Here is a 22,738-nt window from a genome sequence, read left to right as displayed (position 1 = left end):
ATGAAAAGATTTCGGCTTCAAAAAGTTGAAAATTTTCATGAAAAGATTTCGGCTTCAAAAAGTTGAAAATTTTCATGAAAAGATTTCGGCTTCAAAAAAGTTGAACATTTACATGAAAAGATTTCGGTTTCAAAAAAGTTGAAAATTTACATGAAAAGATTTCGACTTCAAAAAAGTCTAAGATTTTCATGAAAAGATTTCGGCTTCAAAAAAGTTGCACATTTTCATGAAAAGATTTCGGCTTCAAAAAAGTTGAAAATTTTCATGAAGTATTTCGGTTTGAAAAAAATGGAACATTTTCATGAAAAGATTTCGGCTTCAAAAAAGTTGAACATTTTCATGAAAAGACTTCTGCTTCAAAAAAGTTGAAAATTTACATGAAAAGATTTCGGCTTCAAAAAAGTTGAAAATTTTCATGAAGTATTTCGGCTTCAAAAAAATGTAACATTTTCATGAAAAGATTTCGGCTTCAAAAAAGTTGAACATTTTTATGAAAAGATTTCTGCTTCAAAAAAGTTGAAAATTTACATGAAAAGATTTCGACTTCAAAAAAGTTGAAAATTTTCATGAAGTATTTCGGCTTCAAAAAAATGGAACATTTTCATGAAAAGATTTCTGCTTCAAAAAAGTTGAAAATTTTCATGAAAAGATTTCGGCTTCAAAAAGTTGAAAATTTTCATGAAAAGATTTCGGCTTCAAAAAGTTGAAAATTTTCATGAAAAGATTTCGGCTTCAAAAAAGTTGAACATTTACATGAAAAGATTTCGGTTTCAAAAAAGTTGAAAATTTACATGAAAAGATTTCGACTTCAAAAAAGTCTAAGATTTTCATGAAAAGATTTCGGCTTCAAAAAAGTTGCACATTTTCATGAAAAGATTTCGGCTTCAAAAAAGTTGAAAATTTTCATGAAGTATTTCGGTTTGAAAAAAATGGAACATTTTCATGAAAAGATTTCGGCTTCAAAAAAGTTGAACATTTTCATGAAAAGACTTCTGCTTCAAAAAAGTTGAAAATTTACATGAAAAGATTTCGGCTTCAAAAAAGTTGAAAATTTTCATGAAGTATTTCGGCTTCAAAAAAATGGAACATTTTCATGAAAAGATTTCGGCTTCAAAAAAGTTGACCATTTTCATGAAAAGATTTCGGCTTCAAAAAAGTTGAAAATTTTCATGAAAAGATTTCGGCTTCAAAAAGTTGAAAATTTTCATGAAAAGATTTCGGCTTCAAAAAAGTTGACCATTTTCATGAAAAGATTTCGGCTTCAAAAAGTTGAAAATTTTCATGAAAAGATTTCGGCTTCAAAAAAGTTGACCATTTTCATGAAAAGATTTCGGCTTCCAAAAAGTTGACCATTTTCATGAAAAGATTTCGGTTTCAAAAAGTTGAACATTTTCATGAAAAGATCTCGGCTTCAAAAAAGTTGAAAATTTTCATGAAGTATTTCGGCTTCAAAAAAATGTAACATTTTCATGAAAAGATTTCGGCTTCAAAAAAGTTGAACATTTTTATGAAAAGATTTCTGCTTCAAAAAAGTTGAAAATTTACATGAAAAGATTTCGACTTCAAAAAAGTTGAAAATTTTCATGAAGTATTTCGGCTTCAAAAAAATGGAACATTTTCATGAAAAGATTTCTGCTTCAAAAAAGTTGAAAATTTTCATGAAAAGATTTCGGCTTCAAAAAGTTGAAAATTTTCATGAAAAGATTTCGGCTTCAAAAAGTTGAAAATTTTCATGAAAAGATTTCGGCTTCAAAAAAGTTGAACATTTACATGAAAAGATTTCGGTTTCAAAAAAGTTGAAAATTTACATGAAAAGATTTCGACTTCAAAAAAGTCTAAGATTTTCATGAAAAGATTTCGGCTTCAAAAAAGTTGCACATTTTCATGAAAAGATTTCGGCTTCAAAAAAGTTGAAAATTCTCATGAAGTATTTCGGTTTGAAAAAAATGGAACATTTTCATGAAAAGATTTCGGCTTCAAAAAAGTTGAACATTTTCATGAAAAGACTTCTGCTTCAAAAAAGTTGAAAATTTACATGAAAAGATTTCGACTTCAAAAAAGTTGAAAATTTTCATGAAGTATTTCGGCTTCAAAAAAATGGAACATTTTCATGAAAAGATTTCGGCTTCAAAAAAGTTGAACATTTTCATGAAAAGATTTCGGCTTCAAAAAAGTTGAAAATTTTCATGAAAAGATTTCGGCTTCAAAAAGTTGAAAATTTTCATGAAAAGATTTCGGTTTCAAAAAGTTGAAAATTTTCATGAAAAGATCTCGGCTTCAAAAAAGTTCAACATTTTCATGAAAAGATTTCGGCTTCAAAAAAGTTGAACATTTACATGAAAAGATTTCGGTTTCAAAAAAGTTGAAAATTTACATGAAAAGATTTCGACTTCAAAAAAGTCTAAGATTTTCATGAAAAGATTTCGGCTTCAAAAAAGTTGAACATTTTCATGAAAAGATTTCGGCTTCAAAAAAGTTGAAAATTTTCATGAAGTATTTCGGTTTGAAAAAAATGGAACATTTTCATGAAAAGATTTCGGCTTCAAAAAAGTTGAACATTTTCATGAAAAGATTTCTGCTTCAAAAAAGTTGAAAATTTACATGAAAAGATTTCGACTTCAAAAAAGTCTAAGATTTTCATGAAAAGATTTCTGCTTCAAAAAAGTTGAAAATTTTCATGAAAAGATTTCGGCTTCAAAAAGTTGAAAATTTTCATGAAAAGATTTCGGCTTCAAAAAAGTTGACCATTTTCATGAAAAGATTTCGGCTTCAAAAAAGTTGAAAATTTTCATGAAAAGATTTCGGCTTCAAAAAAGTTGAAAATTTTCATGAAAAGATTTCGGCTTCAAAAAGTTGAAAATTTTCATGAAAAGATTTCGGCTTCAAAAAAGTTGACCATTTTCATGAAAAGATTTCGGCTTCAAAAAGTTGAAAATTTTCATGAAAAGATTTCGGCTTCAAAAAAGTTGACCATTTTCATGAAAAGATTTCGGCTTCCAAAAAGTTGACCATTTTCATGAAAAGATTTCGGTTTCAAAAAGTTGAAAATTTTCATGAAAAGATCTCGGCTTCAAAAAAGTTGAAAATTTTCATGAAGAATTTCGGCTTCAAAAAAATGTAACATTTTCATGAAAAGATTTCGGCTTCAAAAAAGTTGAACATTTTTATGAAAAGATTTCTGCTTCAAAAAAGTTGAAAATTTACATGAAAAGATTTCGACTTCAAAAAAGGTGAAAATTTTCATGAAGTATTTCGGCTTCAAAAAAATGGAACATTTTCATGAAAAGATTTCGGCTTCAAAAAAGTTGAACATTTTCATGAAAAGATTTCGGCTTCAAAAAAGTTGAAAATTTTCATGGAAAGATTTCGACTTCAAAAAAGTCTAAGATTTTCATGAAAAGATTTCTGCTTCAAAAATGTTGAAAATTTTCATGAAAAGATTTCGGCTTCAAAAAGTTGAAAATTTTCATGAAAAGATTTCGGCTTCAAAAAGTTGAAAATTTATATGAAAAGATTTCGGCTTCAAAAAAGTTGAAAATTTACATGAAAAGATTTCGACTTCAAAAAAGTCTAAGATTTTCATGAAAAGATTTCGGCTTCAAAAAAGTTGAACATTTTTATGAAAAGATTTCTGCTTCAAAAAAGTTGAACATTTACATGAAAAGATTTCGGCTTCAAAAAAGTTGAAAATTTTCATGAAGTATTTCGGCTTCAAAAAAATGGAACATTTTCATGAAAAGATTTCTGCTTCAAAAAAGTTGACCATTTTCATGAAAAGATTTCGGCTTCAAAAAAGTTGAAAATTTTCATGAAAAGATTTCGGTTTCAAAAAGTTGAACATTTCCATGAAAAGATTTCTGCTTCAAAAAAGTTGAAAATTTACATGAAAAGATTTCGACTTCAAAAAAGTCTAAGATTTTCATGAAAAGATTTCTGCTTCAAAAAAGTTGAAAATTTTCATGAAAAGATTTCGACTTCAAAAAGTTGAAAATTTTCATGAAAAGATTTCTGCTTCAAAAAAGTTGAAAATTTACATGAAAAGATTTCGACTTCAAAAAAGTCTAGGATTTTCATGAAAAGATTTCTGCTTCAAAAAAGTTGAAAATTTTCATGAAAAGATTTCGGCTTCAAAAAGTTGAAAATTTTCATGAAAAGATTTCGGCTTCAAAAAAGTTGACCATTTTCATGAAAAGATTTCGGCTTCAAAAAAGTTGAAAATTTTCATGAAAAGATTTCGGTTTCAAAAAGTTGAACATTTTCATGAAAAGATTTCGGCTTCAAAAAAGTTGAACATTTTCATGAAAAGATTTCAGCTTCAAAAAAGTTGAACATTTTCATGAAAAGATTTCGGCTTCAAAAAGTTGAAAATTTTCATGAAACGATTTCTGCTTCAAAAAAGTTGAAAATTTACATAAAAAGATTTTGACTTCAAAAAAGTTGAAAATTTACATGAAAAGATTTAGACTTCAAAAAAGTTTAAGATTTTCATGAAAAGATTTCTGCTTCAAAAAAAGTTGAAAATTTTCATGAAAATATTTCGACTTCAAAAAGTTGAAAATTTTCATGAAAAGATTTCGGCTTCAAAAAAGTTGACCATTTTCATGAAAAGATTTCGGCTTCAAAAAAGTTGAAAATTTTCATGAAAAGATTTCGACTTCAAAAAAGTCTAAGATTTTCATGAAAAGATTTCTGCTTCAAAAAAGTTGAAAATTTTCATGAAAAGATTTCGGCTTCAAAAAGTTGAAAATTTTCATGAAAAGATTTCGGCTTCAAAAAGTTGAAAATTTATATGAAAAGATTTCGGCTTCAAAAAACTTGACCATTTTCATGAAAAGATTTCGGCTTCAAAAAAGTTGAAAATTTTCATGAAAAGATTTCGGCTTCAAAAAGTTGAACATTTTCATGAAAAGATTTCTGCTTCAAAAAAGTTGAAAATTTACATGAAAAGATTTCGACTTCAAAAAAGTCTAAGATTTTCATGAAAAGATTTCGGCTTCAAAAAAGTTGCACATTTTTATGAAAAGATTTCTGCTTCAAAAAAGTTGAACATTTACATGAAAAGATTTCGGCTTCAAAAAAGTTGAAAATTTTCATGAAGTATTTCGGCTTCAAAAAAATGGAACATTTTCATGAAAAGATTTCTGCTTCAAAAAAGTTGACCATTTTCATGAAAAGATTTCGGCTTCAAAAAAGTTGAAAATTTTCATGAAAAGATTTCGGTTTCAAAAAGTTGAACATTTCCATGAAAAGATTTCTGCTTCAAAAAAGTTGAAAATTTACATGAAAAGATTTCGACTTCAAAAAAGTCTAAGATTTTCATGAAAAGATTTCTGCTTCAAAAAAGTTGAACATTTTCATGAAAAGATTTCGGTTTCAAAAAGTTGAACATTTCCATGAAAAGATTTCTGCTTCAAAAAAGTTGAAAATTTACATGAAAAGATTTCGACTTCAAAAAAGTCTAAGATTTTCATGAAAAGATTTCTGCTTCAAAAAAGTTGAACATTTTCATGAAAAGATTTCGGCTTCAAAAAAGTTGAAAATTTTCATGAAGTATTTCGGTTTGAAAAAAATGGAACATTTTCATGAAAAGATTTCGGCTTCAAAAAAGTTGAACATTTTCATGAAAAGATTTCTGCTTCAAAAAAGTTGAAAATTTACATGAAAAGATTTCGACTTCAAAAAAGTTGAAAATTTTCATGAAGTATTTTGGCTTCAAAAAAATGTAACATTTTCATGAAAAGATTTCGGCTTCAAAAAAAATGAACATTTTCATGAAAAGATTTCGGCTTCAAAAAAGTTGAACATTTTCATGAAAAGATTTCGGCTTCAAAAAAGTTGAACATTTTCATGAAAAGATTTCTGCTTCAAAAAAGTTGAAAATTTTCATGAAAAGATTTTGACTTCAAAAAAGTTGAACATTTTCATGAAAAGATTTCTGCTTCAAAAAAGTTGAAAATTTTCATGAAAATATTTCGTCTTCAAAAAGTTGAAAATTTTCATGAAAAGATTTCGGCTTCAAAAAAGTTGACCATTTTCATGAAAAGATTTCGACTTCAAAAAAGTTGAACATTGGAAGTATTTCGGCTTCAAAAAAATGGAACATTTTCATGAAAAGATTTCGACTTCAAAAAAGTTGAACATTTTCATGAAAATATTTCGTCTTCAAAAAGTTGAAAATTTTCATGAAAATATTTCGTCTTCAAAAAGTTGAAAATTTTCATGAAAAGATTTCGGCTTCAAAAAAGTTGACCATTTTCATGAAAAGATTTCGACTTCAAAAAAGTTGAACATTGGAAGTATTTCGGCTTCAAAAAAATGGAACATTTTCATGAAAAGATTTCTGCTTCAAAAAAGTTGAAAATTTACATGAAAAGATTTCGACTTCAAAAAAGTCTAAGATTTTCATGAAAAGATTTCTGCTTCAAAAAAGTTGAACATTTTCATGAAAAGATTTCGGCTTCAAAAAGTTGAAAATTTTCATGAAAAGATTTCGGCTTCAAAAAAGTTGAACATTTACATGAAAAGATTTCGGTTTCAAAAAAGTTGAAAATTTACATGAAAAGATTTCGACTTCAAAAAAGTCTAAGATTTTCATGAAAAGATTTCGGCTTCAAAAAAGTTGAAAATTTTCATGAAAAGATTTCGGTTTCAAAAAGTTGAAAATTTTCATGAAAAGATCTCGGCTTCAAAAAAGTTGAAAATTTTCATGAAAAGATTTCGGCTTCAAAAAAGTTGAAAATTTTCATGAAAAGATTTCGGTTTCAAAAAGTTGAAAATTTTCATGAAGTATTTCGGCTTCAAAAAAATGGAACATTTTCATGAAAAGATTTCAGCTTCAAAAAAGTCTAAGATTTTCATGAAAAGATTTCTGCTTCAAAAAAGTTGAAAATTTTCATGAAAATATTTTGACTTCAAAAAGTTGAAAATTTTCATGAAAAGATTTCGGCTTCAAAAAAGTTGACCATTTTCATGAAAAGATTTCGGCTTCAAAAAAGTTGAAAATTTTCATGAAAAGATTTCGACTTCAAAAAAGTTGAAAATTTTCATGAAGTATTTTGGCTTCAAAAAAATGGAACATTTTCATGAAAAGATTTCGGCTTCAAAAAAAATGAACATTTTCATGAAAAGATTTCGGCTTCAAAAAAGTTGAACATTTTCATGAAAAGATTTCGGTTTCAAAAAGTTGAAAATTTTCATGGAAAGATCTCGGCTTCAAAAAAGTTGAAAATTTTCATGAAGTATTTCGGCTTCAAAAAAATGTAACATTTTCATGAAAAGATTTCGGCTTCAAAAAAGTTGACCATTTTCATGAAGTATTTCGGCTTCAAAAAAATGGAACATTTGCATGAAAAGATTTCGGCTTCAAAAAAGTTGAACATTTTCATGAAAAGATTTCGGCTTCAAAAAAGTTGAAAATTTTCATGAAGTATTTCGGCTTCAAAAAAATGTAACATTTTCATGAAAAGATTTCGGCTTCAAAAAAGTTGACCATTTTCATGAAAAGATTTCGGCTTCAAAAAAGTTGAAAATTTTCATGAAAAGATTTCGGTTTCAAAAAGTTGAAAATTTTCATGAAACGATTTCGGCTTAAAAAAAGTTGACCATTTTCATGAAAAGATTTCGGCTTCAAAAAAGTTGAAAATTTTCATGAAAAGATTTCGGTTTCAAAAAGTTGAAAATTTTCATGAAAAGATCTCGGCTTCAAAAAAGTTGAAAATTTTCATGAAAAGATTTCGGCTTCAAAAAAGTTGAAAATTTTCATGAAAAGATTTCGGTTTCAAAAAGTTGAAAATTTTCATGAAGTATTTCGGCTTCAAAAAAATGGAACATTTTCATGAAAAGATTTCGGCTTCAAAAAAGTTGAACATTTTCATGAAAAGATTTCGGCTTCAAAAAAGTTGAACATTTTCATGAAAAGATTTCAGCTTCAAAAAAGTCTAAGATTTTCATGAAAAGATTTCTGCTTCAAAAAAGTTGAAAATTTTCATGAAAATATTTTGACTTCAAAAAGTTGAAAATTTTCATGAAAAGATTTCGGCTTCAAAAAAGTTGACCATTTTCATGAAAAGATTTCGGCTTCAAAAAAGTTGAAAATTTTCATGAAAAGATTTCGGCTTCAAAAAAAATGAACATTTTCATGAAAAGATTTCGGCTTCAAAAAAGTTGAACATTTTCATGAAAAGATTTCGGCTTCAAAAAAGTTGAACATTTTCATGAAAAGATTTCGGCTTCAAAAAAGTTGAAAATTTACATGAAAAGATTTTGACTTCAAAAAAGTTGAACATTTTCATGAAAAGATTTCTGCTTCAAAAAAGTTGAAAATTTACATGAAAAGATTTAGACTTCAAAAAAGTCTAAGATTTTCATGAAAAGATTTCTGCTTCAAAAAAGTTGAAAATTTTCATGAAAATATTTCGTCTTCAAAAAGTTGAAAATTTTTATGAAAATATTTCGTCTTCAAAAAGTTGAAAATTTTCATGAAAAGATTTCGGCTTCAAAAAAGTTGACCATTTTCATGAAAAGATTTCGGCTTCAAAAAAGTTAAAAATTTTCATGAAAAGATTTCGGTTTCAAAAAGTTGAAAATTTTCATGGAAAGATCTCGGCTTCAAAAAAGTTGAAAATTTTCATGGAAAGATCTCGGCTTCAAAAAAGTTGAAAATTTTCATGAAGTATTTCGGCTTCAAAAAAATGGAACATTTTCATGAAAAGATTTCGGCTTCAAAAAAGTTGAACATTTTCATGAAAAGATTTCTGCTTCAAAAAAGTTGAAAATTTACATGAAAAGATTTCGACTTCAAAAAAGTCTAAGATTTTCATGAAAAGATTTCTGCTTCAAAAAAGTTGAACATTTTCATGAAAAGATTTCGGCTTCAAAAAAGTTGAAAATTTACATGAAAAGATTTCTGCTTCAAAAAAGTTGAAAATTTACATGAAAAGATTTCGACTTCAAAAAAGTTGAAAATTTTCATGAAGTATTTTGGCTTCAAAAAAATGGAACATTTTCATGAAAAGATTTCGGCTTCAAAAAAAATGAACATTTTCATGAAAAGATTTCGGCTTCAAAAAAGTTGAACATTTTCATGAAAAGATTTCGGCTTCAAAAAAGTTGAACATTTTCATGAAAAGATTTCTGCTTCAAAAAAGTTGAAAATTTACATGAAAAGATTTTGACTTCAAAAAAGTTGAACATTTTCATGAAAAGATTTCTGCTTCAAAAAAGTTGAAAATTTACATGAAAAGATTTAGACTTCAAAAAAGTCTAAGATTTTCATGAAAAGATTTCTGCTTCAAAAAAGTTGAAAATTTTCATGAAAATATTTCGTCTTCAAAAAGTTGAAAATTTTCATGAAAAGATTTCGGCTTCAAAAAAGTTGACCATTTTCATGAAAAGATTTCGGCTTCAAAAAAGTTAAAAATTTTCATGAAAAGATTTCGGTTTCAAAAAGTTGAAAATTTTCATGGAAAGAACCTCGGCTTCAAAAAAGTTGAAAATTTTCATGAAGTATTTCGGCTTCAAAAAAATGTAACATTTTCATGAAAAGATTTCGGCTTCAAAAAAGTTGACCATTTTCATGAAGTATTTCGGCTTCAAAAAAATGGGACATTTTCATGAAAAGATTTCGGCTTCAAAAAAGTTGAACATTTTCATGAAAAGATTTCGGCTTCAAAAAAGTTGAAAATTTTCATGAAGTATTTCGGCTTCAAAAAAATGTAACATTTTCATGAAAAGATTTCGGCTTCAAAAAAGTTGACCATTTTCATGAAAAGATTTCGGCTTCAAAAAAGTTGAAAATTTTCATGAAAAGATTTCGGTTTCAAAAAGTTGAAAATTTTCATGAAAAGATCTCGGCTTCAAAAAAGTTGAACATTTTCATGAAAAGATTTCGGCTTCAAAAAAGTTGAACATTGTCATGAAAAGATTTCAGCTTCAAAAAAGTTGAATATTTTCATGAAAAGATTTCTGCTTCAAAAAAGTTGAAAATTTTCATGAAAAGATTTCGGCTTCAAAAAGTTGAAAATTTTCATGAAACAATTTCGGCTTAAAAAAAGTTGACCATTTTCATGAAAAGATTTCGGTTTCAAAAAGTTGAAAATTTTCATGAAAAGATCTCGGCTTCAAAAAAGTTGAAAATTTTCATGAAAAGATTTTGGTTTCAAAAAGTTGAAAATTTTCATGAAGTATTTCGGCTTCAAAAAAATGGAACATTTTCATGAAAAGATTTCGGCTTCAAAAAAGTTGAACATTTTCATGAAAAGATTTCGGCTTCAAAAAAGTTGAACATTTTCATGAAAAGATTTCTGCTTCAAAAAAGTTGAAAATTTACATGAAAAGATTTTGACTTCAAAAAAGTTGAAAATTTACATGAAAAGATTTCGACTTCAAAAAAGTCTAAGATTTTCATGAAAAGATTTCTGCTTCAAAAAAGTTAAAAATTTTCATGAAAATATTTCGGCTTCAAAAAAGTTGACCATTTTCATGAAAAGATTTCGGCTTCAAAAAAGTTGAAAATTTTCATGAAAAGATTTCGGCTTCAAAAAGTTGAAAATTTTCATGAAAATATTTCGGCTTCAAAAAAGTTGACCATTTTCATGAAAAGATTTCGGCTTCAAAAAAGTTGAAAATTTACATGAAAAGATTTCGACTTCAAAAAAGTCTAAGATTTTCATGAAAAGATTTCTGCTTCAAAAAAGTTGAACATTTTCATGAAAAGATTTCGGCTTCAAAAAGTTGAAAATTTTCATGAAAAGATTTCGGCTTCAAAAAAGTTGAAAATTTTCATGAAAAGATTTCGGTTTCAAAAAAGTTGAAAATTTACATGAAAAGATTTCTGCTTCAAAAAAGTCTAAGATTTTCATGAAAAGATTTCGGCTTCAAAAAAGTTGAACATTTTCATGAAAAGATTTCGGCTTCAAAAAAGTTGAAAATTTTCATGAAGTATTTCGGTTTGAAAAAAATGGAACATTTTCATGAAAAGATTTCGGCTTCAAAAAAGTTGAACATTTTCATGAAAAGATTTCTGCTTCAAAAAAGTTGAAAATTTACATGAAAAGATTTCGACTTCAAAAAAGTTGAAAATTTTCATGAAGTATTTTGGCTTCAAAAAAATGGAACATTTTCATGAAAAGATTTCGGCTTCAAAAAAAATGAACATTTTCATGAAAAGATTTCGGCTTCAAAAAAGTTGAACATTTTCATGAAAAGATTTCGGCTTCAAAAAAGTTGAACATTTTCATGAAAAGATTTCTGCTTCAAAAAAGTTGAAAATTTACATGAAAAGATTTTGACTTCAAAAAAGTTGAACATTTTCATGAAAAGATTTCTGCTTCAAAAAAGTTGAAAGTTTACATGAAAAGATTTAGACTTCAAAAAAGTCTAAGATTTTCATGAAAAGATTTCTGCTTCAAAAAAGTTGAAAATTTTCATGAAAATATTTCGTCTTCAAAAAGTTGAAAATTTTCATGAAAAGATTTCGGCTTCAAAAAAGTTGACCATTTTCATGAAAAGATTTCGGCTTCAAAAAAGTTAAAAATTTTCATGAAAAGATTTCGGTTTCAAAAAGTTGAAAATTTTCATGGAAAGAACCTCGGCTTCAAAAAAGTTGAAAATTTTCATGAAGTATTTCGGCTTCAAAAAAATTTAACATTTTCATGAAAAGATTTCGGCTTCAAAAAAGTTGACCATTTTCATGAAGTATTTCGGCTTCAAAAAAATGGAACATTTTCATGAAAAGATTTCGGCTTCAAAAAAGTTGAACATTTTCATGAAAAGATTTCGGCTTCAAAAAAGTTGAAAATTTTCATGAAGTATTTCGGCTTCAAAAAAATGTAACATTTTCATGAAAAGATTTCGGCTTCAAAAAAGTTGAAAATTTTCATGGAAAGATCTCGGCTTCAAAAAAGTCTAAAATTTTCATGAAGTATTTCGGCTTCAAAAAAATGGAACATTTTCATGAAAAGATTTCGGCTTCAAAAAAGTTGAACATTTTCATGAAAAGATTTCTGCTTCAAAAAAGTTGAAAATTTACATGAAAAGATTTTGACTTCAAAAAAGTTGAACATTTTCATGAAAAGATTTCGGCTTCAAAAAAGTTGAACATTTTAATTAAAAGATTTCGGCTTCAAAAAAGTTGAACATTTTCATGAAAAGATTTCTGCTTCAAAAAAGTTGAAAATTTTCATGAAAAGATTTCGGCTTCAAAAAGTTGAAAATTTTCATGAAAATATTTCGGCTTCAAAAAAGTTGACCATTTTCATGAAAAGATTTCGGCTTCAAAAAAGTTGAAAATTTTCATGAAAAGATTTCGGTTTCAAAAAGTTGAAAATTTTCATGGAAAGATCTCGGCTTCAAAAAAGTTGAAAATTTTCATGAAAAGAATTCGGTTTCAAAAAGTTGAAAATTTTCATGAAAAGATCTCGGCTTCAAAAAAGTTGAACATTTTCATGAAAAGATTTCGGCTTCAAAAAAATGGAACATTTTCATGAAAAGATTTCGGCTTCAAAAAAAATGAACATTTTCATGAAAAGATTTCGGCTTCAAAAAAGTTGAACGTTTTCATGAAAAGATTTCGGCTTCAAAAAAGTTGAAAATTTTCATGAAAAGATTTCGGCTTCAAAAAGTTGAAAATTTTCATGAAAATATTTCGGCTTCAAAAAAGTTGACCATTTTCATGAAAAGATTTCGGCTTCAAAAAAGTTGAAAATTTTCATGAAAAGATTTCGGTTTCAAAAAGTTGAAAATTTTCATGGAAAGATCTCGGCTTCAAAAAAGTTGAAAATTTTCATGAAGTATTTCGGCTTCAAAAAAATGTAACATTTTCATGAAAAGATTTCGGCTTCAAAAAAGTTGACCATTTTCATGAAGTATTTCGGCTTCAAAAAAGTTGAAAATTTTCATGAAAAGAATTCGGTTTCAAAAAGTTGAAAATTTTCATGAAAAGATCTCGGCTTCAAAAAAGTTGAACATTTTCATGAAAAGATTTCGGCTTCAAAAAAATGGAACATTTTCATGAAAAGATTTCGGCTTCAAAAAAAATGAACATTTTCATGAAAAGATTTCGGCTTCAAAAAAGTTGAACGTTTTCATGAAAAGATTTCGGCTTCAAAAAAGTTGAACATTTTCATGAAAAGATCTCGGCTTCAAAAAAGTTGAAAATTTTCATGAAAATATTTCGTCTTCAAAAAGTTGAAAATTTTCATGAAAAGATTTCGGCTTCAAAAAAGTTGACCATTTTCATGAAAAGATTTCGGCTTCAAAAAAGTTAAAAATTTTCATGAAAAGATTTCGGTTTCAAAAAGTTGAAAATTTTCATGGAAAGATCTCGTCTTCAAAAAAGTTGAAAATTTTCATGGAAAGATTTCGGCTTCAAAAAAATGGAACATTTTCATGAAAAGATTTCGGCTTCAAAAAAGTTGAACATTTTCATGAAAAGATTTCTGCTTCAAAAAAGTTGAAAATTTACATGAAAAGATTTTGACTTCAAAAAAGTTGAACATTTTCATGAAAAGATTTCGGCTTCAAAAAAGTTGAACATTTTAATTAAAAGATTTCGGCTTCAAAAAAGTTGAACATTTTCATGAAAAGATTTCTGCTTCAAAAAAGTTGAAAATTTTCATGAAAAGATTTCGGCTTCAAAAAGTTGAAAATTTTCATGAAAATATTTCGGCTTCAAAAAAGTTGACCATTTTCATGAAAAGATTTCGGCTTCAAAAAAGTTGAAAATTTTCATGAAAAGATTTCGGTTTCAAAAAGTTGAAAATTTTCATGGAAAGATCTCGGCTTCAAAAAAGTTGAAAATTTTCATGAAAAGAATTCGGTTTCAAAAAGTTGAAAATTTTCATGAAAAGATCTCGGCTTCAAAAAAGTTGAACATTTTCATGAAAAGATTTCGGCTTCAAAAAAATGGAACATTTTCATGAAAAGATTTCGGCTTCAAAAAAAATGAACATTTTCATGAAAAGATTTCGGCTTCAAAAAAGTTGAACGTTTTCATGAAAAGATTTCGGCTTCAAAAAAGTTGAAAATTTTCATGAAAAGATTTCGGCTTCAAAAAGTTGAAAATTTTCATGAAAATATTTCGGCTTCAAAAAAGTTGACCATTTTCATGAAAAGATTTCGGCTTCAAAAAAGTTGAAAATTTTCATGAAAAGATTTCGGTTTCAAAAAGTTGAAAATTTTCATGGAAAGATCTCGGCTTCAAAAAAGTTGAAAATTTTCATGAAGTATTTCGGCTTCAAAAAAATGTAACATTTTCATGAAAAGATTTCGGCTTCAAAAAAGTTGACCATTTTCATGAAGTATTTCGGCTTCAAAAAAGTTGAAAATTTTCATGAAAAGAATTCGGTTTCAAAAAGTTGAAAATTTTCATGAAAAGATCTCGGCTTCAAAAAAGTTGAACATTTTCATGAAAAGATTTCGGCTTCAAAAAAATGGAACATTTTCATGAAAAGATTTCGGCTTCAAAAAAAATGAACATTTTCATGAAAAGATTTCGGCTTCAAAAAAGTTGAACGTTTTCATGAAAAGATTTCGGCTTCAAAAAAGTTGAACATTTTCATGAAAAGATCTCGGCTTCAAAAAAGTTGAAAATTTTCATGAAAATATTTCGTCTTCAAAAAGTTGAAAATTTTCATGAAAAGATTTCGGCTTCAAAAAAGTTGACCATTTTCATGAAAAGATTTCGGCTTCAAAAAAGTTAAAAATTTTCATGAAAAGATTTCGGTTTCAAAAAGTTGAAAATTTTCATGGAAAGATCTCGTCTTCAAAAAAGTTGAAAATTTTCATGGAAAGATCTCGGCTTCAAAAAGTTGAAAATTTTCATGAAAAGATTTCGGCTTCAAAAAAGTTGACCATTTTCATGAAAAGATTTCGGCTTCAAAAAAGTTAAAAATTTTCATGAAAAGATTTCGGTTTCAAAAAGTTGAAAATTTTCATGGAAAGATCTCGGCTTCAAAAAAGTTGAAAATTTTCATGGAAAGATCTCGGCTTCAAAAAAGTTGAAAATTTTCATGAAGTATTTCGGCTTCAAAAAAATGGAACATTTTCATGAAAAGATTTCGGCTTCAAAAAAGTTGAACATTTTCATGAAAAGATTTCTGCTTCAAAAAAGTTGAAAATTTACATGAAAAGATTTCGACTTCAAAAAAGTCTAAGATTTTCATGAAAAGATTTCTGCTTCAAAAAAGTTGAACATTTTCATGAAAAGATTTCGGCTTCAAAAAGTTGAAAATTTTCATGAAAAGATTTCGGCTTCAAAAAAGTTGAACATTTACATGAAAAGATTTCGGTTTCAAAAAAGTTGAAAATTTACATGAAAAGATTTCGACTTCAAAAAAGTCTAAGATTTTCATGAAAAGATTTCGGCTTCAAAAAAGTTGAACATTTTCATGAAAAGATTTCGGCTTCAAAAAAGTTGAAAATTTTCATGAAGTATTTCGGTTTGAAAAAAATGGAACATTTTCATGAAAAGATTTCGGCTTCAAAAAAGTTGAACATTTTCATGAAAAGATTTCGGCTTCAAAAAAGTTGAACATTTTCATGAAAAGATTTCTGCTTCACAAAAGTTGAAAATTTACATGAAAAGATTTTGACTTCAAAAAAGTTGAACATTTTCATGAAAAGATTTCTGCTTCAAAAAAGTTGAAAATTTACATGAAAAGATTTAGACTTCAAAAAAGTCTAAGATTTTCATGAAAAGAATTCGGCTTCAAAAAAGTTGAAAATTTTCATGAAAATATTTCGTCTTCAAAAAGTTGAAAATTTTCATGAAAAGATTTCGGCTTCAAAAAAGTTGACCATTTTCATGAAAAGATTTCGGCTTCAAAAAAGTTAAAAATTTTCATGAAAAGATTTCGGTTTCAAAAAGTTGAAAATTTTCATGGAAAGAACCTCGGCTTCAAAAAAGTTGAAAATTTTCATGAAGTATTTCGGCTTCAAAAAAATGTAACATTTTCATGAAAAGATTTCGGCTTCAAAAAAGTTGACCATTTTCATGAAAAGATTTCGGCTTCAAAAAAGTTGAAAATTTTCATGAAAAGATTTCGGTTTCAAAAAGTTGAAAATTTTCATGAAGTATTTCGGCTTCAAAAAAATGTAACATTTTCATGAAAAGATTTCGGCTTCAAAAAAGTTGACCATTTTCATGAAAAGATTTCGGCTTCAAAAAAGTTGAAAATTTTCATGAAAAGATTTCGGTTTCAAAAAGTTGAAAATTTTCATGAAAAGATCTCGGCTTCAAAAAAGTTGAAAATTTTCATGAAAAGATTTCGGCTTCAAAAAAGTTGAAAATTTTCATGAAAAGATTTTGGTTTCAAAAAGTTGAAAATTTTCATCAAGTATTTCGGCTTCAAAAAAATGGAACATTTTCATGAAAAGATTTCGGCTTCAAAAAAGTTGAACATTTTCATGAAAAGATTTCGGCTTCAAAAAAGTTGAACATTTTCATGAAAAGATTTCTGCTTCAAAAAAGTTGAAAATTTACATGAAAAGATTTTGACTTCAAAAAAGTTGAAAATTTACATGAAAAGATTTCGACTTCAAAAAAGTCTAAGATTTTCATGAAAAGATTTCTGCTTCAAAAAAGTTAAAAATTTTCATGAAAATATTTCGGCTTCAAAAAAGTTGACCATTTTCATGAAAAGATTTCGGCTTCAAAAAAGTTGAAAATTTTCATGAAAAGATTTCGGTTTCAAAAAGTTGAAAATTTTCATGGAAAGATCTCGGCTTCAAAAAAGTTGAAAATTTTCATGAAGTATTTCGGCTTCAAAAAAATGTAACATTTTCATGAAAAGATTTCGGCTTCAAAAAAGTTGACCATTTTCATGAAGTATTTCGGCTTCAAAAAAGTTGAAAATTTTCATGAAAAGAATTCGGTTTCAAAAAGTTGAAAATTTTCATGAAAAGATCTCGGCTTCAAAAAAGTTGAACATTTTCATGAAAAGATTTCGGCTTCAAAAAAGTTGAACATTTTCATGAAAAGATTTCTGCTTCAAAAAAGTTGAAAATTTACATGAAAAGATTTTGAATTCAAAAAAGTTGAACATTTTCATGAAAAGATTTCTGCTTCAAAAAAGTTGAAAATTTACATGAAAAGATTTAGACTTCAAAAAAGTCTAAGATTTTCATGAAAAGATTTCTGCTTCAAAAAAGTTGAAAATTTTCATGAAAAGATTTCGGCTTCAAAAAAATGGAACATTTTCATGAAAAGATTTCGGCTTCAAAAAAAATGAACATTTTCATGAAAAGATTTCGGCTTCAAAAAAGTTGAACGTTTTCATGAAAAGATTTCGGCTTCAAAAAAGTTGAACATTTTCATGAAAAGATCTCGGCTTCAAAAAAGTTGAAAATTTTCATGAAAATATTTCGTCTTCAAAAAGTTGAAAATTTTCATGAAAATATTTCGTCTTCAAAAAGTTGAAAATTTACATGAAAAGATTTTGACTTCAAAAAAGTTGAACATTTTCATGAAAAGATTTCGGCTTCAAAAAAGTTGAACATTTTCATGAAAAGATTTCGACTTCAAAAAAGTTGAACATTTTCATGAAAAGATTTCTGCTTCAAAAAAGTTGAAAATTTTCATGAAAATATTTCGGCTTCAAAAAACTTGACCATTTTCATGAAAAGATTTCGGCTTCAAAAAAGTTGAAAATTTTCATGAAAAGATTTCGGTTTCAAAAAGTTGAAAATTTTCATGGAAAGATCTCGGCTTCAAAAAAGTTGAAAATTTTCATGAAGTATTTCGGCTTCAAAAAAATGTAACATTTTCATGAAAAGATTTCGGCTTCAAAAAAGTTGACCATTTTCATGAAGTATTTCGGCTTCAAAAAAGTTGAACGTTTTCATGAAAAGATTTCGGCTTCAAAAAAGTTGAACGTTTTCATGAAAAGATTTCGGCTTCAAAAAAGTTGAAAATTTTCATGAAAAGATTTCGGCTTCAAAAAGTTGAAAATTTTCATGAAAATATTTCGGCTTCAAAAAAGTTGACCATTTTCATGAAAAGATTTCGGCTTCAAAAAAGTTGAAAATTTTCATGAAAATATTTCGTCTTCAAAAAGTTGAAAATTTTCATGAAAAGATTTCGGCTTCAAAAAAGTTGACCATTTTCATGAAAAGATTTCGGCTTCAAAAAAGTTAAAAATTTTCATGAAAAGATTTCGGTTTCAAAAAGTTGAAAATTTTCATGGAAAGATCTCGTCTTCAAAAAAGTTGAAAATTTTCATGGAAAGATTTCGGCTTCAAAAAAATGGAACATTTTCATGAAAAGATTTCGGCTTCAAAAAAGTTGAACATTTTCATGAAAAGATTTCTGCTTCAAAAAAGTTGAAAATTTACATGAAAAGATTTTGACTTCAAAAAAGTTGAACATTTTCATGAAAAGATTTCGGCTTCAAAAAAGTTGAACATTTTAATTAAAAGATTTCGGCTTCAAAAAAGTTGAACATTTTCATGAAAAGATTTCTGCTTCAAAAAAGTTGAAAATTTTCATGAAAAGATTTCGGCTTCAAAAAGTTGAAAATTTTCATGAAAATATTTCGGCTTCAAAAAAGTTGACCATTTTCATGAAAAGATTTCGGCTTCAAAAAAGTTGAAAATTTTCATGAAAAGATTTCGGTTTCAAAAAGTTGAAAATTTTCATGGAAAGATCTCGGCTTCAAAAAAGTTGAAAATTTTCATGAAAAGAATTCGGTTTCAAAAAGTTGAAAATTTTCATGAAAAGATCTCGGCTTCAAAAAAGTTGAACATTTTCATGAAAAGATTTCGGCTTCAAAAAAATGGAACATTTTCATGAAAAGATTTCGGCTTCAAAAAAAATGAACATTTTCATGAAAAGATTTCGGCTTCAAAAAAGTTGAACGTTTTCATGAAAAGATTTCGGCTTCAAAAAAGTTGAAAATTTTCATGAAAAGATTTCGGCTTCAAAAAGTTGAAAATTTTCATGAAAATATTTCGGCTTCAAAAAAGTTGACCATTTTCATGAAAAGATTTCGGCTTCAAAAAAGTTGAAAATTTTCATGAAAAGATTTCGGTTTCAAAAAGTTGAAAATTTTCATGGAAAGATCTCGGCTTCAAAAAAGTTGAAAATTTTCATGAAAAGAATTCGGTTTCAAAAAGTTGAAAATTTTCATGAAAAGATCTCGGCTTCAAAAAAGTTGAACATTTTCATGAAAAGATTTCGGCTTCAAAAAAATGGAACATTTTCATGAAAAGATTTCGGCTTCAAAAAAAATGAACATTTTCATGAAAAGATTTCGGCTTCAAAAAAGTTGAACGTTTTCATGAAAAGATTTCGGCTTCAAAAAAGTTGAACATTTTCATGAAAAGATCTCGGCTTCAAAAAAGTTGAAAATTTTCATGAAAAGATTTCGGCTTCAAAAAAGTTGACCATTTTCATGAAAAGATTTCGGCTTCAAAAAAGTTAAAAATTTTCATGAAAAGATTTCGGTTTCAAAAAGTTGAAAATTTTCATGGAAAGATCTCGTCTTCAAAAAAGTTGAAAATTTTCATGGAAAGATCTCGGCTTCAAAAAGTTGAAAATTTTCATGAAAAGATTTCGGCTTCAAAAAAGTTGACCATTTTCATGAAAAGATTTCGGCTTCAAAAAAGTTAAAAATTTTCATGAAAAGATTTCGGTTTCAAAAAGTTGAAAATTTTCATGGAAAGATCTCGGCTTCAAAAAAGTTGAAAATTTTCATGGAAAGATCTCGGCTTCAAAAAAGTTGAAAATTTTCATGAAGTATTTCGGCTTCAAAAAAATGGAACATTTTCATGAAAAGATTTCGGCTTCAAAAAAGTTGAACATTTTCATGAAAAGATTTCTGCTTCAAAAAAGTTGAAAATTTACATGAAAAGATTTCGACTTCAAAAAAGTCTAAGATTTTCATGAAAAGATTTCTGCTTCAAAAAAGTTGAACATTTTCATGAAAAGATTTCGGCTTCAAAAAGTTGAAAATTTTCATGAAAAGATTTCGGCTTCAAAAAAGTTGAACATTTACATGAAAAGATTTCGGTTTCAAAAAAGTTGAAAATTTACATGAAAAGATTTCGACTTCAAAAAAGTCTAAGATTTTCATGAAAAGATTTCGGCTTCAAAAAAGTTGAACATTTTCATGAAAAGATTTCGGCTTCAAAAAAGTTGAAAATTTTCATGAAGTATTTCGGTTTGAAAAAAATGGAACATTTTCATGAAAAGATTTCGGCTTCAAAAAAGTTGAACATTTTCATGAAAAGATTTCGGCTTCAAAAAAGTTGAACATTTTCATGAAAAGATTTCTGCTTCACAAAAGTTGAAAATTTACATGAAAAGATTTTGACTTCAAAAAAGTTGAACATTTTCATGAAAAGATTTCTGCTTCAAAAAAGTTGAAAATTTACATGAAAAGATTTAGACTTCAAAAAAGTCTAAGATTTTCATGAAAAGAATTCGGCTTCAAAAAAGTTGAAAATTTTCATGAAAATATTTCGTCTTCAAAAAGTTGAAAATTTTCATGAAAAGATTTCGGCTTCAAAAAAGTTGACCATTTTCATGAAAAGATTTCGGCTTCAAAAAAGTTAAAAATTTTCATGAAAAGATTTCGGTTTCAAAAAGTTGAAAATTTTCATGGAAAGAACCTCGGCTTCAAAAAAGTTGAAAATTTTCATGAAGTATTTCGGCTTCAAAAAAATGTAACATTTTCATGAAAAGATTTCGGCTTCAAAAAAGTTGACCATTTTCATGAAAAGATTTCGGCTTCAAAAAAGTTGAAAATTTTCATGAAAAGATTTCGGTTTCAAAAAGTTGAAAATTTTCATGAAGTATTTCGGCTTCAAAAAAATGTAACATTTTCATGAAAAGATTTCGGCTTCAAAAAAGTTGACCATTTTCATGAAAAGATTTCGGCTTCAAAAAAGTTGAAAATTTTCATGAAAAGATTTCGGTTTCAAAAAGTTGAAAATTTTCATGAAAAGATCTCGGCTTCAAAAAAGTTGAAAATTTTCATGAAAAGATTTCGGCTTCAAAAAAGTTGAAAATTTTCATGAAAAGATTTTGGTTTCAAAAAGTTGAAAATTTTCATCAAGTATTTCGGCTTCAAAAAAATGGAACATTTTCATGAAAAGATTTCGGCTTCAAAAAAGTTGAACATTTTCATGAAAAGATTTCGGCTTCAAAAAAGTTGAACATTTTCATGAAAAGATTTCTGCTTCAAAAAAGTTGAAAATTTACATGAAAAGATTTTGACTTCAAAAAAGTTGAAAATTTACATGAAAAGATTTCGACTTCAAAAAAGTCTAAGATTTTCATGAAAAGATTTCTGCTTCAAAAAAGTTAAAAATTTTCATGAAAATATTTCGGCTTCAAAAAAGTTGACCATTTTCATGAAAAGATTTCGGCTTCAAAAAAGTTGAAAATTTTCATGAAAAGATTTCGGTTTCAAAAAGTTGAAAATTTTCATGGAAAGATCTCGGCTTCAAAAAAGTTGAAAATTTTCATGAAGTATTTCGGCTTCAAAAAAATGTAACATTTTCATGAAAAGATTTCGGCTTCAAAAAAGTTGACCATTTTCATGAAGTATTTCGGCTTCAAAAAAGTTGAAAATTTTCATGAAAAGAATTCGGTTTCAAAAAGTTGAAAATTTTCATGAAAAGATCTCGGCTTCAAAAAAGTTGAACATTTTCATGAAAAGATTTCGGCTTCAAAAAAGTTGAACATTTTCATGAAAAGATTTCTGCTTCAAAAAAGTTGAAAATTTACATGAAAAGATTTTGAATTCAAAAAAGTTGAACATTTTCATGAAAAGATTTCTGCTTCAAAAAAGTTGAAAATTTACATGAAAAGATTTAGACTTCAAAAAAGTCTAAGATTTTCATGAAAAGATTTCTGCTTCAAAAAAGTTGAAAATTTTCATGAAAAGATTTCGGCTTCAAAAAAATGGAACATTTTCATGAAAAGATTTCGGCTTCAAAAAAAATGAACATTTTCATGAAAAGATTTCGGCTTCAAAAAAGTTGAACGTTTTCATGAAAAGATTTCGGCTTCAAAAAAGTTGAACATTTTCATGAAAAGATCTCGGCTTCAAAAAAGTTGAAAATTTTCATGAAAATATTTCGTCTTCAAAAAGTTGAAAATTTTCATGAAAATATTTCGTCTTCAAAAAGTTGAAAATTTACATGAAAAGATTTTGACTTCAAAAAAGTTGAACATTTTCATGAAAAGATTTCGGCTTCAAAAAAGTTGAACATTTTCATGAAAAGATTTCGACTTCAAAAAAGTTGAACATTTTCATGAAAAGATTTCTGCTTCAAAAAAGTTGAAAATTTTCATGAAAATATTTCGGCTTCAAAAAACTTGACCATTTTCATGAAAAGATTTCGGCTTCAAAAAAGTTGAAAATTTTCATGAAAAGATTTCGGTTTCAAAAAGTTGAAAATTTTCATGGAAAGATCTCGGCTTCAAAAAAGTTGAAAATTTTCATGAAGTATTTCGGCTTCAAAAAAATGTAACATTTTCATGAAAAGATTTCGGCTTCAAAAAAGTTGACCATTTTCATGAAGTATTTCGGCTTCAAAAAAGTTGAACGTTTTCATGAAAAGATTTCGGCTTCAAAAAAGTTGAACGTTTTCATGAAAAGATTTCGGCTTCAAAAAAGTTGAAAATTTTCATGAAAAGATTTCGGCTTCAAAAAGTTGAAAATTTTCATGAAAATATTTCGGCTTCAAAAAAGTTGACCATTTTCATGAAAAGATTTCGGCTTCAAAAAAGTTG

The sequence above is a fragment of the Labrus bergylta genome, chromosome 22 (assembly GCF_963930695.1).
Source record: "Labrus bergylta chromosome 22, fLabBer1.1, whole genome shotgun sequence".
NCBI lineage: Eukaryota > Metazoa > Chordata > Actinopteri > Labriformes > Labridae > Labrus > Labrus bergylta.
Note: the sequence above shows the minus strand (reverse complement) of the source record.